We start from the raw sequence: 19270 nt of genomic DNA on the forward strand, positions 1-19270 counted from the left end.
TTCATTGTGTGCTGAACAGTGCTGGGGTTGGTGGAGGGTAAATAGTTCATGACTCAGCTCTCTTCCTCACTTCAGGGTAAGAAGAACGATGAACTTGTGGGGTGGGATGTAATGAACAAAAATCAAACATTGTAAGTGCTATTGGAGGTCAGAGAAGGGCCAGAGTCGGAAAAACTTCCGGAATGATGTGAGTTTTGAATTGGGCTTCGGAAACAGGAATGCTCTAGACTAGTGGGATGTTGCAAAAATCAAAGGATTGATAGATACATTTGGAAAGATTTCCGAAAAGAGCTGAGGGAAAACTAAAGGAAAAACAAATTTCTTGTTAGTTCATGATTAACCAAACAAATATTACCAGTTCCCAGAATATGTTTTACAACCATTCCATACATTAGAGGTTTTTCTGTAAGAATTTTATTCTTTACACTCCTGAAACCAGATGACATGTGACAGAAGTAATCAAGGTGATTGAATGTTGAATGTTAAATTTACATGCAAGGTAAAATGATGTCATTTCAGGAATCACCACAGTGATAAAGGCACTGCTGGATAAATTTGCAGAACCCAGAGATTTCTAAACATTAAGCAAGAGGCAAACATTTATGTTCATAAAGTTGCCTTCCATTTGCTAGAGATCACAAAAGGATGAATTGAACTACTTGACTTAAGTTTCAGGCTTTGACTATGGAACTCCAGGGTATCTGATACAAAAATAGCTAATCCTGAATTTCCTTACCTTTAGAAAAATCTTTAGCTGCAAGAATTGTAAATTAGCAATATCCTCGAAGAGAAGATTGGGTTTAACTCTTAGATCCAGTTTTCTAACACAGAAAGTTGAATTGCTTCAAGAAGGTAAAAGTCTAAGTCATAATTTTTCCTTAGTTTTGCATGAGATTTTTAATAGAGCAAATGTAGCTTTCAGCCAGATCTTCAGTTTTACCTAATATTTTGTCTATAATCATTTATTTATCTTATATGATTTATGGAATGATAAATGAACAAAGTTAGAAACATCTCTGCATCTGCAAAAAACACCTGATTAAAAATTTCTTTTATGATAAGGTTTTTATTTGACAACTTACAATAATTCACTATGGGATGTGCTACTGCTAATGTTTTCCCTAGTTTAGCAGATAAAATTTGCAGATGCAGGCACCAGTAAGCCAAGTTTTGATTTGAATCAAGGTATTGTTTTAGAAGTTCTTGCAGAATGGTAAGTAAATTCAAAATTCTCTTTTCCCAGAATACTATTCCTATTATGTCTCATCTTGGAGTAGGTAAATACTCATTAAATCAATCTCTTAAATGCCTTTTTTCTTTCTTTAATTGAGGTACATAAAATAAAATGCACAAGTCTTAGGGTACAGCTCCATGAAATTTAACAGGTGTATACACTCATGTAACCATGACCCAGATCAAGATATCAAACATTCTTATTTTTAATGATTAAATTTGAAGAATTTAACTTAGACCTCATTCTTCTGTTCTTCTGTTCTAGTCAGTATTTTTAATCACCTTCTGGACCTCTCACCTGAATGTGCTATAATCATCCATAATTAACATCTGAAAACTGAACTCGTTCATTCCTACCCTACCTACCTTCCTACTCTGACAATACTTAGAATGATGCTACCTCTCCATTACTGAAGCCCAAAATCTGGGAGTCCTTGATTCTTCCCTTACTTTATCCTGCACATCTAATAGCTCACAACATTCTGTGACTTCCAGCCTTTAAGAGAATCTTTCTTCACATTCCATTCCCACTTCAACTTTTTTATTGAAATCTCCAGCGTCTCTTATAGGGATGGATTATTATGGCCTTTTATCCAATCTCCCTGACTCAAGGGAGAATTTCTGTGTTTAATCAGACTTTTTTTTTCAGTTTCCTTATTGTTTGGGGGAAGTACCCACATATTTTCATTGAAGTTATTCCTAAGTATTCTGAAAATGTTTTGAATTGCTATTATGAAAGTGGTCCTTTTCTATTAGCATAATATAAGGAAGCTATTAACTTTGACATATATACTCTTGTACTGTGCCACTTAAAAACCTTTTTATTATGTCTAAACTTTTTGATTGTCTTGAGTTTTCTACATACAAAAACCTATCCTCCACAAACAATGATAATTTTGTCTTTTCCTTTCTAAAAGTTATACCTCTAACTTCTTTCACCTGTCTTATTACATTAACCAGAATATGTTAATGCAGATAATCAACTACTAAATACTAAAGGTGGTAGTGTATTTCTTATTTTAGTTTTTAGTTAAGTTAAAGAATTTAAATAGCATACCTTTACTTCAAGCATCACAAGTTGTTTTCTTTCAGTAATAATGATATATCATTCTTAAGAATATTTCCTCTTTATTTAAAAAGTGAAAGTGAAAGAACCATCATGAGAAAGAGCCCAAAGAGAAAAGAGATTAAAAAAGTAAGGTATTAGTGAAGTTTATAAGGATTTTTGTTACACTAAATAGCCCAATTATTAATGTAGGATAATCTTAAAAAGTGATGTGTTTGGTTCTATATACAAATTTAAACAAATTTAGCTCTATGTACAAATCATTAAAAAGATAAGAGAGTTTAGGGATGAGAGGTACTCTTTGGTCTGTCAGTTATGTAATAAAGAACATTAGAAGTGAGTTATTTATGTATTTAGTTATTTATTTACTCTGTTACTTAAATATTAATTAATTTATTCTCTTAGCCAGCCAACAGTGCATTCCCTGCTTTGCTCAAAAAAGTTTTTCTTTTTTTAGTCAGCGAGTAAATCATATATAGGACCCATATCTACATGTCTCATAAAATAACTTCAATTAAGATTCATAGTTTATCTCTGCCTTCTAAATGGGAATGGGAAGTTATAAAAAAGTATCCAGAATCCTGGGAATGCTGAGTAAGATTTTAGGGAATTAAAGGGCAGCTCTATCAATTGCCAGGGATGATGCTCCATCATACCTTCAAGGATTGCTGTCCCTTGGTTAAGGGTAGAACTAGGTATTTTTAAGTGTTGAGAAAGATACTGAAGGTATAATAAGAACAGAATATCTTAGTTTATTGGGACCTTATTAAGTAGTTTTTAAGTGTTGTACAGGAACCCCTGGTGAATTTTGAAGTTCTTTCAGAAAATCTGTGGCCTAGGCTTTCATTGTGTTAATGTCTTTACTATGATCATGTCAATACCCTGATTTGGCTCTTGACACAAATCCACGTTTTACAGTGATTGGGAAACTGATGTATGTCTGCATGCTCCTTCCACTCCAACATTAGTTTGGACATTAGTTAATGCACATTAGTTTGGTTAGCATGTGCATAGCTGTCATTTAAGAACTCTTTTACCATTCTTTCTTAAATTTAAATGAAAAACAAACTCATAATCCATATTGTTCTAAAAAAGGATTTAACATTGGTAACATGGTTTAATTTTAGGATATTGAGGTTTAAAAAAATTGTAAAAGAAACAAATGTTCATTTTAACATACTGAATTTTGATAATGGTAGGATATTCAATTAGAAATACCAATAAACAGCTAGAAACAATATTCAGAAAAGTAGTTAAGGTTGGAGACAGATTTGGGTCTGGGAATACATGCACTCTCCAAAGTCTTGGAATGTGCCCAAATTTAAGCTATGAGAAGTGTAATCACTGAACAATATGGGGAATAAGGGTCCAAAGAGTTAGAAGGATAGAGTACATACAGAAAGTTTTCAGAAAATAGAGGTACCCAACATTATCAGATGCTACTGAGTACATAACAGATAACAATAATATAGTGTTGAGTTTCAAAGTATTTTCATATATCTGATCTCATTTGACCATCCTAAATTAAGACATATGAAGAAGGCAATATATGAACACTAAGAACTAACCATTGGACTTTATCATTAAAAGGTCCTTTTTGATATTACAGAGAGCAATTTCTTAATTTAAAAATCTAGCACATATAAAGAGCTCATACCAATTGATAAAAAGATGAAATTTAAGAAAACAGGCAAAGGATATTAATTGACATTTTAAAGAAGGTGATATTCAAAGGGTGATGAATGTATGAAAAGATGGTCAATGCCAAAACACAAAGACACAAGGTAACCCTCCCCTTCTTTTTTGCAAATGTCAGAAGAGACAGATAACATTGCAATAGAAGAAAATGTAGACAAGTATCTCCAGAAAGGTTCTTAGTAATATAACACAACTCCAATACTGTTTGTTTTTATTTTTGAAAGATTTAAATGACTTAATCGTATCCTAGGTTTCAGTTGGGGACACACATCTTTTAAGGAATGAATTCAAGCAGAAACTAAAGTTCCTAGATAATACATGATGGACATCAGGAAATACATAGTAAAATTAATGCATGTAATAAAACTAAGTTTTGTTTTCTCTCTCTCACTGTAAACTTGGAGAATCCACTAGTGCTTGAGACTGTGTTAGACTGTGAAGATACATAGATACAGAAACTGCTTCAGGAAACTCTAGATCTTGGGGAGAAAAAAATACACAAATAATGGTTGAACCCTGGTTCATTCATCCAGAAAATATTTACTGAGCACCTGCTATGTACCATCTGCCATTCTAAGTTCCGGGAATAGAGTACAAATAAACCAACTAGTAATTTTAAAGTCATGCCAAGGAATATTGCAGTTAAGAATGAAGATTCTTATGACCTGTAGTGATTTAGCTTTATACTTCCCCTTTGTTGCCACCATCCTCTATGCAACCATTAAGTACTCAAAGGCAGGGAGAAGAAAAAATTTACACAGCAAAACAATCTCCATTTTCTGCTGTACCACAACCCCTGTCTCTCTCAATCCATCTGGTGGGTCATCTGGTGGATGAGCAGAAAATGACACATGGCTTGGGGTGCACATAACAGCTGTGGTCTTTATTATTTCTCGTGTGACTGTTTCATTTCCTCTAAGAGCTGGCAGAAGTCGGGGTTGGTAGTATATTGATTTTACAGAACTGACATAGATAGTTAAAATGGGTACCTAGAGACTCTCTTCCTTTCCAGTTTAATCAAGTCGAAGTAATCTAGCTTTGATATTTGTGTAGAGTAGTATACATAGAATATGACTGTGCTCATGGATTTTTTTTCCTAAAAGGAAAAAGATAAAGGTTTGCTTATCTGAGGTTTTTTTTAGCAGGGGGTTGCCTAAGAAGAACTCTAGCCAATAGGTGAGAATATAGAGAGTAGGGAAAGAAATCACAAAAAGAAATGAAATTCAGTCCTGACCGTGCATGAAAGTGTTTATTCCTGAGAGCAAAGGGGGAAGGAAATATCCATTGGTCTTAGGTTCTAAGCTCTCAGGGGTAATGACTCAGTTTTCGTAAATGTCATCCTTAGAAATGGATGCAGTTTAGCTATTTAATAAGGATTTTGCTGCTATTGCTATTTAATTAGAAGAAATATGACTCCATTTTATGTTGGCTTCTTGGTTTAGATGTAGAAGAAAATCAAAACATATTAGAAACACTGAGAGACAAAGTAAGAGAAAAGCTAAAAAATCCTAAGTAATACTTATTTTTTTATTTACTGTTTTTAAATTTACTGTTCAAATGCAATATGTAACATAATAAACCTTACTTTGTCAAAAAAGAGCTAATTTCAGCTTTAATAAAGCTGCTTAAATCCAGAAAGTTTCAAGTTATTTTCCATGCTTTTTTTTTCAAACCTAAAGCCAAGAAAAGTTAAGTGATTTGGTCATAGTAACTATATATGACATCTCAGGGGAAAACATGTATATACTTTTAAAAGAAAAACATTGAGAAGTCTTCATTTTTATCCAGTTTTGAAAAGACTTATGAGCACAATTATGTCTATATGTGTAAAGATTAAGTCTTTTATACCATTTATTTATTTTGTATTTCAGATTAATCAAGGTGAAAAATCTTCAACTCAGCTGCTCACTGATGATAAGATGTATCAGTGGTCTAAGGTAACTTTTTAAAACCGCTTTATTCAGGCATCTTTACACAGCAAATATTCACCCACCTTAAGTGTATGATTCCCTGATTTTTAGTAAACTTAAACATAACTGTGCAATCAATACTATAATCCAATTTTAGACCATTTTTGACACCACAGAGAAATCCCTTATGCCAATTTTTAGTTACTCCCTATTCCTGCTTGATTTTTTTATCCTAAAAATTAAAATAAAATATTGTAGGTGATCCCCAACTTAAGAGAGAGATATTGTTTTGCAATTCAGTGTGTAATCACATATTTAAAACCTGAAATGACAAAACAATGCATATTTGGGAACTGTATTACTTAAAGGCTAAACAGCTTTAACAGGAAGATTTAAAGTGAAATATCTTAAGATAGTTTTATTTTTATTTGGTGTAACAGATAAGTAGTAATCTAGGCTGCTAGGAGAGTTCTACTTTCTTCAACACATGGTTTCCTTCTCAGAGTCCAGTGGCAAAGCTCCAGTGTCTTTGTTTGCTAGCCAAAGGACGGGAGAAGGAAAGAGCCAGAGGATTGCAGATTAATCTCTTAAAGGACAAGACCTGCAAGTTGCATACATTATTTCCTCTTAAAGGGATGTGGGAGAAATGTCTAGGTATCCAGTTGAAAGGAAAATCTATTATTAGAGATGGGAGAAAAGACAGTAATGAACAACTAGTCATTTCTGCCATAAACAATGAAAGTATTTAACCCTAAAAATTTTGAATGCAAGGATTTTTTTTTTAACTTTTTCCCCTCCACAGTGCCTCTTAGGTGCTTAGTAAAAATTACTTTAATTACATTTAAAAGTTAAAATCAGACTAAAAAAGGATGTGTACATGTTGTTCATTCAACAAATAAATAAAAGTATGCCTAAATTGGGTTTAACTATGAATAGTAAAAACTTGGAAGTTTGTCAAGGTCAGTCCATCTGGTGTCAAGAAAAGAGGTAAAAAGTAAGAGAAATTGACTTCTAAGAACATATCAATTATTAGACAGGGGTATCTGCTCAGGTAGTTGAAGATAGCAAGTGGTTTTGTGATGAGCTGAGATGAAGGAAAGTAAAATATAGTGACAATTTATATATGCAGCATCATTGCAAGGTGAATAACTTTTAAACTTAACATGACAGCTAAAATGTAGATGCAAACGATATAAGAGAGCCTTTGTATTTTACATATTTTTTAATTCTTTGGTTTCTAAACTATAACTTATATTTTTTAATAGAATTAATTCATTTCCCAAGCCAGTTATTTTATTATGTATGAGAAAAAAGTGATGTCATTTATATTAAAAGATTCAGACTTCACAGTGTTAAAAAAAATGAGAGCTTATTAATAAGCAAGTTCATAACTAAGAATATGCCAATCAATACTTTTAACTACCTCTAACCACAAAAGATTGTAGGTGACTACCCAAAAACAGAGAAAAAGAAGAATTTGTCCTGAGCCCACATTTTGATCAAGCTGTAAGGTAAAGAAAACTCTAATACTGTGACTAGAGTGAAGAGATAGTTTGGGAAGATGGAGAAGACTTGGACTCTATTCTGTTTTTTATTGTAGTTACTAGACTCTTAAAAAAAAACAAATTCATGAACTAAACAGAGTTAAAGTTAAATATAATGATATTATCTCTTCTGCTGCTTCTTGCTCATGAATAAGGTGACAGTTACTGTTTCCTATATTATGGAAAAGTATTGATTATACTTACAAGCAGAAAAAGCATTTGTTTCAATTCTTGTTACCTTCCCATTGTTTAACCCACAGACTGAAGTCTCTTTGGATGAAGGTCTTTCATTTTTCATTCTAAATGGTGAAGAAGGCTCAGCTTTGGGGAAGTCTTCAGTGCAGGTTGGATTTGTCCTCTTCCTCATTCTCATTCTCAGGAAAAATAACTCTTTATTAGAGGCATAGAATGAAATTCTTGGATGGGAGATGAAATGTTTATTATTGAGCCACCTTATTCTCTTTGAATTGAGCAGTTTTCACAATAATAATTCCTAACATTTATTGATTGCTTACTGGAAGCCCAGTGATATACTAAATTTTTTTTGGTATTATTAATATATAATCACATGAGCAGCATTGTGGTTACTAGATTCCCCCATTATCATGTCCCTACCACGTACCCCATTAGAATCACTGTCCATCAGTGTAGTAAGATGCTATAGTCACTACTTGTCTTCTCTGTGCTATACTGCCTTCCCTGTGCCCCCACCTACATTATGTGTGCTAATTGCAATGCCCCTTATTCCCCTTCTCCCTTCCTTCCCACCCACCCTCCCCAGTCCCTTTCCCTTTGGTAACTGTTAGTCCATTCTTGGGTTCTGTGAGTCTGCTGCTATTCTGTTCCTTCAGTTTTTTCTTTGTTTTTATGCTCCACAGATGTGTGAAATCATTTGGTACTTGTCTTTCTCTGCCTGGCTTATTTCACTGAGCATAATACCCTCTAGCTCCATCCATATTGTTGCAAATGGTAGGAATTGTTTTCTTCTTATGGCTGAATAATATTCCATTGTGCTTATATACCACATCTTCTTTATCCATTCATCTACTGATGGACACTTAGGTTGCTTCCATTTCTTGGCTATTGTAAGTAGTGCTGCAATAAGCATAGGGGTGCATATGTCTTTTTGAAACTGGGCTGCTGCATTCTTAGGGTAAATTCCTAGAAGTGGAATTCCTGGGTCAAATGGTACTTCTATTTTGAGCATTTTGAGGAACCTCCATACTGCTTTCCACAATGGTTGAACTAGTTTACATTCTCACCAGCAGTGCAGGAGGGTTCCCCTTTCTCCACATCCTCACCACATTTGTTGTTCCTAGTCTTTTCTATGTTGGCCATCCTAACTGGTGTGAGGTGGTATCTCATTGTGGTTTTAATTTGCATTTCTCTTATGACTAGCAATGTGGAGCATCTTTTCATGTGCCTGTTGGCCATCTGAATTTCTTCTTTGGAGAAGTGTCTGTTCATATCCTCCGCCCATTTTTTAATAGGGTTATTTGCTTTTTGGATGTTGAGGCGTGTGCATTCTTTATTTATTTTAGATGTTAACCCCTTGTCGGATATGTCATTTACAAATATATTCTCCCATACTGTAGGATGCCTTTTTGTTCTGCTGATGGTGTCCTTTGCTGTGCAGAAGCTTTTTAACATGATGTAGTCCCGTTTGTTAATTTTTTATTTTGTTTCACTTGCCCAAGGAGATGCATTCAGGAAAAAGTTGCTCATGTTTATATTCAAGAGGCTGTCATTTCCCCATTGTATATCCATGGCTCCTTTATCATATATTAATGGACCATATATGCTTGGGTTTATATCTGGGCTCTCTAGTCTGTTCCATTGATGTATGGGTCTGTTCTCATGTCAGTACCAAATTGTCTTAATTACTGTGGCTTTTTAGTAGAGCTTGAAGTTCAGGAGTATGATTCTCCTCACTTTATTCTTCCTTCTCAGGATTGCTTTGGCTATTCAGGGTCTTTTGTGGTTCCATATGAATTTTAGAACTATTTGTTCTAGTTCATTGAAGAATGCTTTTGGTAGGGATTGCACTAAATCTGTAGATTGCTTTAGGCAGGATGGCCATTTTGACAATATTAATTCTTCCTATCCATGAACACGGAATGTGTTTCCATTTATTGGTATCTTCTTTAATTTCTCTCATGAGTGTGTTGTAGTTTTCAGAGTATAGGTCTTTGCCTTCCTTGGTTAGGTTTATTCCTAGGTATTTTATTCTTTTTGATGCAATTGTGAATGGAATTTTTTTTCTCATTTCTCTTTCTGCTAGTTCACATTAGTATATAGGAATGCAACAGATTTCTGTGTATTAATTTTGTATCCTGCAACTTTGCTGAATTTAGATATTAGATCTAGTAGTTTTGGAGTGGATTCTTTAGGGTTTTTTATGTACAATATCATGTCATCTGCAAGCAGGGACAGTTTAATTTCTTCTTTACCAATCTGGATGCCTTTTATTTCTTTGTGTTGTTTGATTGCTGTGGCTAGGACCTCCACAACTATGTTGAATAAAAGTGGGGAGAGTGGATATCCTCTGTCTTGTTCCCAATCTTAAAGGAAAAGCTTTCAGCTTCTTGCTGTTAAGTATTGATATACTAAATTTTTCATGTGGATTGTATCATTAGTTCCTCATTATAACCCTGGGAGGTAGGGTTTATTATAGTGTCTAATTTATAGGGGAGGAAACTGAGGCACAGAAGGTTAAGCCTTGACAGAGCTGGGGAATATAGGCTGTCAGCTCCTTTGTTGTACCTGTCCTCTCCACACTGTTCTCCATAATATCTGTTACTCTTCATAGATTCCCCTTTCTTCATCCCTCTTAGTCCAGTCCCAGACCCTTCTAATTTCTACCAGTTCTTTTTAGTTCCTTTCAAACTCTTCAACCCCCTTTTATGCCCTGGCTTTCCTTTTCATGAGTCTTTACCCATCTCCTGATTGGTCAGTCTCACTGATCTCCCATTTGATCCTGTTCCTCTATACTTTCTCTACATCCTCTCTACCTTCAAATCTTTGCAGTTTCCTTGAGCCCCTTTCCCCAGTACCTTCTATTCCTCAGAGTTCTACTTAATATCTTTTGACACCTCTCAGTCATTTCCAAGTCCCTCAGGTCCTCCTTTCGAGTACCTCTTGCACCACCCCATTGGCCTCCCTACCTACTTCCCAGTTCCTTTCTTTCTTTCTTTTTTTTTTAAAGTATCATTGATAAACAATCTTATGATGGTTTTCCAGTCCCTTTCATTCCCCTGTCTTTACATCCTGCTCCAGTGCTTTCATTCCTGCTTTGTTACTGTTGTTTTTTCCACAATAAAGATCTTTACCTTTAAAAATGTAAACACAGTATATACATTATAAAAACATAATGCAGAAAATCATGAGGAAGAAAATAAATGAAATCCCACTGCTAAAGTAAACCACTATTACCATTTCTTCATACCTTTTCTCTATTTTTATGTCTATACATTCACACACACAGACTTTCACATAAATAGAATCATAGTAGTCCATTTTTCCAGTTGCTCAGCCAAACCCTGGTGTCATCTTCAGATCCTCTTTAACTTACATGCCTCATACCTAGTTCATCACAAGTCCTGCTGGTTCTATCTTCAAAGTATTCTAGAATCTGACCCACTGTTACTACCCCAACTAGTACAGCCTTTATCTAAGCTACCATAATTTCTCATCTGGATCATTGCCAGTCTCCCTCTGTTTCCCCTTTTGCCCCAACAGTCCATTTTTTTCTATACCATACAGTAGTCAGAATGATCCTGTTAAAATCTAAGACAGACCATATTTTTGCTTACACCTTCTGATGGTTTCCTTGTCTCACTCAAAATAAAAGCTAAAGTTCTTAAAGGGGCCTCCAAGGCCTACTTGACCTGGCCCCCTTGGTATCTCTCTGATTTAATTGCTTACTATTTTCTTCTTTCCCCTAACTCCAGCACACTGGGCTCCTCCCTATTCTTCACAGCATGCTCCTGCCTCAGGGACTTGTACCTTTTATCTTTCTCGAAAGCTCTTCCCTAATCCTCATATTCTTTCCCTCCTACCTTTGGGTCTCTGTTCAAATGACACATAATTAAAGATATTGTCCCTGACAACACTAAAATATACCCTCCAACCTACCCAGCCCAGTATTCTCTATCCTCTTATCTTGCTTTGTTTTTCTTCATAACACTTATCACAACCTAGAAAATATTTATTTATTTTCTTCCTGGATGGGCACTCAAGGAATACTTGAATGAATACTGAGTAAATGAGTATCACACACGTGCATGCTCTGCCAAGTCACTTGATTGCTTAGAGTCCCACTGTGTGGTTTAAAGAACAGGCTTTTCTGGGAAAACAAAAGAAGACCCACCTAGCAGAGAATACCAAGGCCAAGAGCAGTGGTTATGGCTGCTTTTCCTTCTCAGGGCAGGCATGAGAGAAATTAGGTCAGTGGGGCAAATAGGCTACTTGGGCATGAGGAAGTTGGATTTAGATGCTGGTTATTTAGAAGAGTTGTCTGAAAAAAACCACTGCCCTGCTCCTGGTGACTTTGGGGCCCATAGGAAACGACTGTCCCCATCACAGGAGGAGAAAGCTGCTGCTTTGTGGGAGGCTCAGTTTGACTGTGGCCATTTCCTCCTGGGAGAAGGGGGAGTCCTGGTTCCAAATATGTTGTCTGGACAACCCAAAGTGAGATCCAAGGTCACTTTCAGATAGTTCTGTTTATCACACACATATAACAAGGCATGTTTCTATGAGATAGGGGATACTATCACTTTTTTACCACCATATATTCAGGTTTATCCATCTAGACTAATGCATGGAAAGTTAGGTGGATGCCTTCTGACCTCATACTCCCTGTCACACAACAGCTCACAACACAGACACTGCTCTGCTGTGAGCTGCATAGTAAAGACCAGAAGGTGATCTCGGATAACAGCTGGCCTTAGATGGAATGAGGAATAGATGGTTAGATGGGGCTTGTATTGGTTGAGATCACAGCTTGTCTCACACTAAAAATATAGGCAAATTGAGTAGGAGCTTATGAAAGTTCATAATAAGAGGCTGGGATCCAAGATGAAAGCCTGACATGCTTAGCCATTAGGGCCAACCTTACCTCTGAAGGCAAGTTGAAAGCCCTGGACAGAGGTGCCCGGGAAAAGGTGCCCTGGCTAAAGGAAGCTTGATAATGGGAGCTGCAGTTGGAACAGAGTCCTTCTTTGTCAATGACCGGACTCTTCAAAGTAATCCCCTCTGTAGGGATTCCCCAAATCTTGCTTCTAGATGTCAGTATCATACCGTCTTTGAATTCTGAAAAAACACCCCAAAGATTTCTTGATATAAAATATTTTCTTGATTTCATGACAGGGATAGGAGGGAGAGTGTGATGTGATAACTTGATATGAACCTAGGTAATGATTAGCAATGTTACTTTTGTCAGAGCTGATCAAGGCCATGTAAGGTTCTCTATTCAAAGGAATTCTGTGATTAAATCTTTTTATTTATATTTTTGCCTCTAAATGTATATGTTTTTGTAAATTGAGGGCTTTTTATTTGCATAACTCATACATTCTGTCTCTTCTCTTTCAATATATATAGATTTCAAATTACATAAGCCATCCAAAATAAGTTGATATTTTTGTACAAAGAGAGTCATGGAATGAACATGATATAAAAATATGCATTTTTATAGTTATAATATATCTGTTTCAATACCTATATTCAGATATATTTGGTATATAGTTCAGAATTTCACTATAATCACTCTGTCATAGACTTCTAGCTGAATCTTTACTTTTCCTCTTAAATACCATCCAGAAAACAGTATAACTGGTCTACATCACTTAGGTTGTACTGCTTTCTGAATGGTTGGAAAAAATGGGGTTTAAGACCATATGGCCTGTTGTCTCTAGACTTTAACCTACACTGTGAATTCTCAGTAGTTGAAATATCATAGTCCAGTATCTCAGAACATTTTCCATAGAAGAGGAGGGGCTTGAACTGTAGTTATGTTTCAGTAGTCTTTCATTGAGAATTGCAAAGCAGGCTATAGAAAAATTATACTGTATATAATATTAAGCCTTAAATGAGTACCTGTGTGTTCAATGAAATTTCATTATCATTATAATGCAGTTTCAGCTTGAATTAGAACTGGGTGGCATGGATCAGAAAGACAATTTACAGCAAGGTCCTAGTATATTTCACTTATTGGTATATTTGTCATTGGGGACAAGCATGTATACTTATTTTTCTTTTTGGTATTCAACAGAGATCAGTAAATGATGGTTACCCCAAACATATTTCACCTGGTGATAATTTACAAAATTTTACTGAAGGCCAAGATGAATATTGTATGGAAGAAGTCACTTTTCCAGATTTACTTGAAGTAAAAGCTGCTGAATACAAAGATGATCAAGAATATATCAAAAAACAGCAGGCAAATATTTTTGTGCCAAGTAGTTCTCCAGGTAAAGTTGTTTTACAATAAAATATTAAAGTCATTAATGAATCATATTATAGGATAATAGCTTCTTTGTATGCTGGATAGATAAAAAGTACTGCTTCAAAATTACAGGAAGTTTTCTACATTTGTTCTTCATGTCTTCTCTGAGTTTAAATAAATTCAAAGAACTCATTCATTGTATGTAATGTAGACTTTGCACTAGACTTCAGTGATCAGATACATGATAGTTCCCTTTTGCTGCTTCTTTGGTCAATACCAATTTAATATTTTGGACTTTAAAGTAATATCTATATTTTGTTATTAAGTGATCAACCAGTGTAAACTGCCAAAACATAAGATCCCACGCTTTTTAGAAGATGAAGGATTCTATGTTCAGAGAAAGCCAGAAATATACAAAAAGACCTGCAACAAAATGGAACATCGCCTGGTTAACCTAGAGGAGGTAAAGTTCACTACCTAACAAGCAAACAGCTCACTGAATAGTATGTGACATTTGTTTTAGTGACATGCTTAATGGCTATATTTCTTCAATATTTTTGATAGGGAAAGTGTTGGTTTGAAGAAAGTGGAGAAATAATGTCATTACCTTCGCCTATTAGACAGTCGTGGAATTTCAGACTAAATGTAATCAGTGAATCTTTAAATCCAGCGCTAAAGACCACATACAGGAAGGTAACCAACAAAAGTGGTTAGAATTCTTGTAATATCAATTACAAGTTATGTTTCTGTGCTATTAATTCACCCTTTAAAGATACTACTAAGTCTAGTAATACAATGGCAAAACTTCCCCATTAAAATTATATTTTTGAGTAATATTTAACAATATGGGGAAATGCTCAAAATAAAATGTGAAGTGGAAAAAAGCAGAATGTAAAACTGTACATCATCCTAATTTTATAAAAATAGATGAATGAATTAATGAAATTACCAATGAATGGATAATTTTACATATATGTGTATGTGTAGATAGACTGGAAAAATATATCAAAGTAATTATCTCTGGATAGTATGACATAGGATTATTTTTATTTCTTCCTTATACTCTATTTTCTAAATTTCAAAAATGAATATATATCATACTTACAAAGAAACAAATTTATATGTATTCCAAAAGGCATTATGAAAATTAGTAGTCCATTAACCTAATGAGAAGTAGTATTTGGAGAGATATATTAAAAAATTGACTTGAACAATTTTAATCAGAACTATGTACAAAACTTAATTGCCCATTCACTTACTGCCTTAGTTGCCTTAGCCATTCAATATATAGGAAATATGACTGTAAGTAGATACAAAGTAGAAATAGCACCTACTCAAAATATTTCAGGAGTTTGTTCTTTATTCCCTCTATTGCTTTAAATCTATGAACAGCTTCTATGTTTCTAGCAATTATATGCCATCTGTAGATAGTGTTTTTTCTTTAATTGCTATATCCCCTATTTCAGTAGCTGCAACATTTTAATAGCAAGGGCACTTAGTTCCTTATGAGATTGATACTTCTCAGCTTGAGAGAAAATGAGGTTTCTCCCTCAACTGATGAGATTTATACTTTTGGAGGTCTGGTCTGTGAGGATCTTCTCTATATATGATATATGCTCTCTTTTCTTCCCCACAGTTTGTATTTCTTTCTTAGAGAATCTAGAAAAAATTTTTGAAATCTTTCTTATTTTGTAATATGTTCTTCATTCCTTTAAATTGCTTATAAATTTCTCTCAAGATCTCTAAAAGATTACCAAAGCCTTTTGTTCTTTCAGAATCCTCTAAAAATATACCAATACTTTTTGCTGCTAAGAAAACCTTTTATTCCTTTACCATACAAAATGCCTTTAAGGTTGAATTATTTTTCCCACTTTTATAAATCAAAGACATATATAATTCTCTACCAGACCTTCAGATAATCTGATAAGCAGAATTCTATCCCACCTAAAGCAAAGAAACTTAACACTTTAATGACACTGTATAATTAGGTCCTTGGTCTTTTTGTCTTTTCCTTCAGTTCTTTATCTTATAATCATCTTAATCCAATCAGATATTAAACTGGTATCAGACTGGGTTGCAATTTTGTTAAGGCTCAATCTGTATCTACTATATCTTCTGTTGACCTAATCTCTTGACTGCTTGAGTGTAAGCAGAGTAAGGTTTTCTTCTTTTTTTTAAAAAAATCAATTGCTAACATATATCCAATGCTTAGCATACAGTACACACTCAGTGAATGCTTATATTATTTGTAATGGAACCTATCACCTCAGTAGACATAAGCTTTTAGGATCCTAGTATAATTTAGAAGAGAAAGACACCAATTGACTGGCATAATCTTAGAAAATCTTGTATTCTGCATGGTGCCTATCATACCATGAGAGACTGGCAGTGTCTCTGCCCCATCCTAATTCATAGTATAACACATTTACCTATATTCTATAAATGATTCCCCCATACACACCCACACACCAGTATTGCAAAACCTTTCTGTTTTCCCCAGTTTGGTTACTATAAAAATCCACCTCACTTAAAAAATAGAAATAAAAAGATAAAAGAGGAAGGAGGGAAAATCCCGGGTAAATTTATCTTATCTTGTTATATGGCATAACTTCTATACTTTATGGTGATGATGTGTTTTATCTAAACTTTTGCTCAAGATATAACAGATATTTTAACATAATTATCTCAGACTATTGCCTTGGGGAGAGAGGTCCTTAAAACAATGGCATTTTGTTGAATGAATGGGATATCAGCAAAGGGATGATAACAAGTAAATGCAAAAGCTGAAATTGGGGGGAGAAATATTAACCACCATCCAGATTAACCCTTGTAACCATCTAGAATCCTAAATTCGAAACTATTGGGCTAAACAAGTAATTTTTTCCACCAGTCCATCTGTTCTAATTTCTGCCAAGCACAATTTCAGTATTTCATAGACCCTTAAGAATTGGGAATAAATGTGTCACTTCACCAAGCATCTAAACTGAGTGTTAAAATTAATTCCATAGCATCCTTAACAGATAATGTTTGGGAATTTGTGTAAGCCTGCCTTTACCTTCGATCTTCTCCACATTTTTTACTCTGCCCAGCCAACCTTGGAAACAAGGATCATTTGGGGTTTCTAACCAGAATAAAAGAAAGAAAGTGCAACTGAAGTGGAGATAATAGCTGCCTGAGTGTCAGAATCTTCTCTTTGCCATTGTCTCTGCTAGGTACTCTGATACCCTATTGTACTTCTGCTGCCCCAGGTCTTACCTGCCTGTTATTTGCTGACTAGTTTTGCCTGATCATTTTACTATGCCCTTTACTCCCTCTTCTAGCACTCCTCTTATATATTTACACAGATTTTTCTCATGTCATCAGCTTGGATGTTTTTGTGCTTTTACCTGGCTTTTGATTCATTGTTGCCTAGATCTTTGTGCTTTTGGTCTAACACACTTATCTTGTTCTAGAAGTTTACTTAACCTGCTCAGTCAACTGCTGCTTATAGCTTGTGTGTTAGGGAGCTTACTACCTCCTGAGAGAAGTCATTCCAGTATTAGCCAGTTCTAATTGCTTATGGTTTTTGATGTTGAATTAAAATCTGCCTCATGGATCACTACTACTCATTTGACCTTGTTTGGCCATAAAGTACTAAGGAAGTACTTTACTTATGTGACAGCTCTCAAATATCTGAAGCTTGTCACCTCTACTTTTAGCTTCTGCTCTCCAGGCTACACTCACTTGCTTTGACTATTGTCAGCTAAGGAGCACCATCTTAGTTACCTTCCTCCAGCTTCTGAGCATCACAGTCAGTAGATACTGAATAGGACAGGACCAAGAGCAGAAGTTTGTGTCACTCCAGTAGAAACTCAAAGAAGTAAGCAACGCAGCTATTTGATCAGTGCTGAATCTGTTTACCAACACAGACATCTCTAGCTTAGAAACCTGAATTTCTGAAAGTTCATTTATAATTTGTTTACAGCTGAAACTGTTAATTTCCTTGATGTTTTGCCTGGTAATGACCAAATTACTACCAATTAACTAAATCTTATGGGTGGAATCAAGAGCAGATTTTCCCCTGTGAGTTGGCCCTTACAGAGAGAATAGAGTCTTACAAGATAAGGATAAAACAAAAATGAACTTTATGGCTTTCTCTTGCCTCCCCTCAGCTCAGTGAAAAAAAAGAGGAAGATTCATAGCTTGGGAAAGAGTAGGGAGGGAGACATACAGGTCTCATACTGGTGACCTCTAGTCCTTAAGAAGCCCTGGATCTGCTACACAAGGTCATGGGTAGGACAGAAGTGTTTTCAGTGTAACAGCAGGTATAATAACAATGGCACAGACTAGAGGGCCTGTTGTATTACACCAGACTGATCCAGAGAGGGAGTTCATGCTTTCCTTCTAAGGTGGATGTAGTCATGGCTCTTAATAGGAGTGGCTAGGCATTTGTGAATTAGGCTGTACATTCTAAGTAATCTGCTAACCTTCTCAAATTACATTACTAGAAACCAGTCACATGCATATCCGAGCAAATGTGCTTAAATTCAAAGTAGTGTACTAAAAATATAGTCAAAATCATTTTGCATATAATCTAAGACCTACAGACTTCATCTGATTTAGGGGCAATCTGGTATTCAAATAGAGATAGCTCCATGTATAAGAAAAGATGGTCTCCTTATTAGATAGTATTTGCTTAGATGCTCTAGGCTGCTTCAGGGAATTTTCCAGGGGAGTACCAGCATATCCACTATGGGCAATGCTTTAATAAGGGTTTTACCATTAACTCTTGCACACAGATGACAATTAAGTCATTATATAGTCGAACTATTGATCCAACAATTCTAAACACCATTTGTCATTAGTGTTCCTATAGGAAATTATTTTGGGGCTTATAACTTGAAAGTCCAACCTTTACCAGCACATAGTAAGGTAGGTGACAATTTATAGCAAGGTGATTAAAATACTGTAATATGAATATATTTTATGAAATCAAGAGCCATAATCAATTTCAAGGAAGAAGGATCAAATTACTGTTCTTTGCTTTTCTATATCTCTTAATTTTCTTACAATTAACATGTTACTTTTATAAGGAAAAGTGACTTGTTTTTCAAAATAAATAGAATCAGATTAACATTGTGAACTTATTTTTCTTTAAAAGGCTGTGAAATCTGATCCAGAAAGCTCTAGGAAAAAAATGGAAGGTCAAAGGGAAATGTACCAATTAGATCTCAACATTGTGGGCTTGCAATTCAGCCATCATCCTCTCTTCAATCAAGAACAAGTATTATGTGCTAGGCTGCTCCAACTTTATGAGTGTTTTCAGGACAGACAGCAACAGAATTTGTCTCAGCTGCTCTATGAGAAGGTGCGAATAGCTCTCATTATATTTCTAGAG

This window comes from Manis pentadactyla, chromosome 8 (genome assembly GCF_030020395.1).
Source record: "Manis pentadactyla isolate mManPen7 chromosome 8, mManPen7.hap1, whole genome shotgun sequence".
Lineage (NCBI taxonomy): Eukaryota > Metazoa > Chordata > Mammalia > Pholidota > Manidae > Manis > Manis pentadactyla.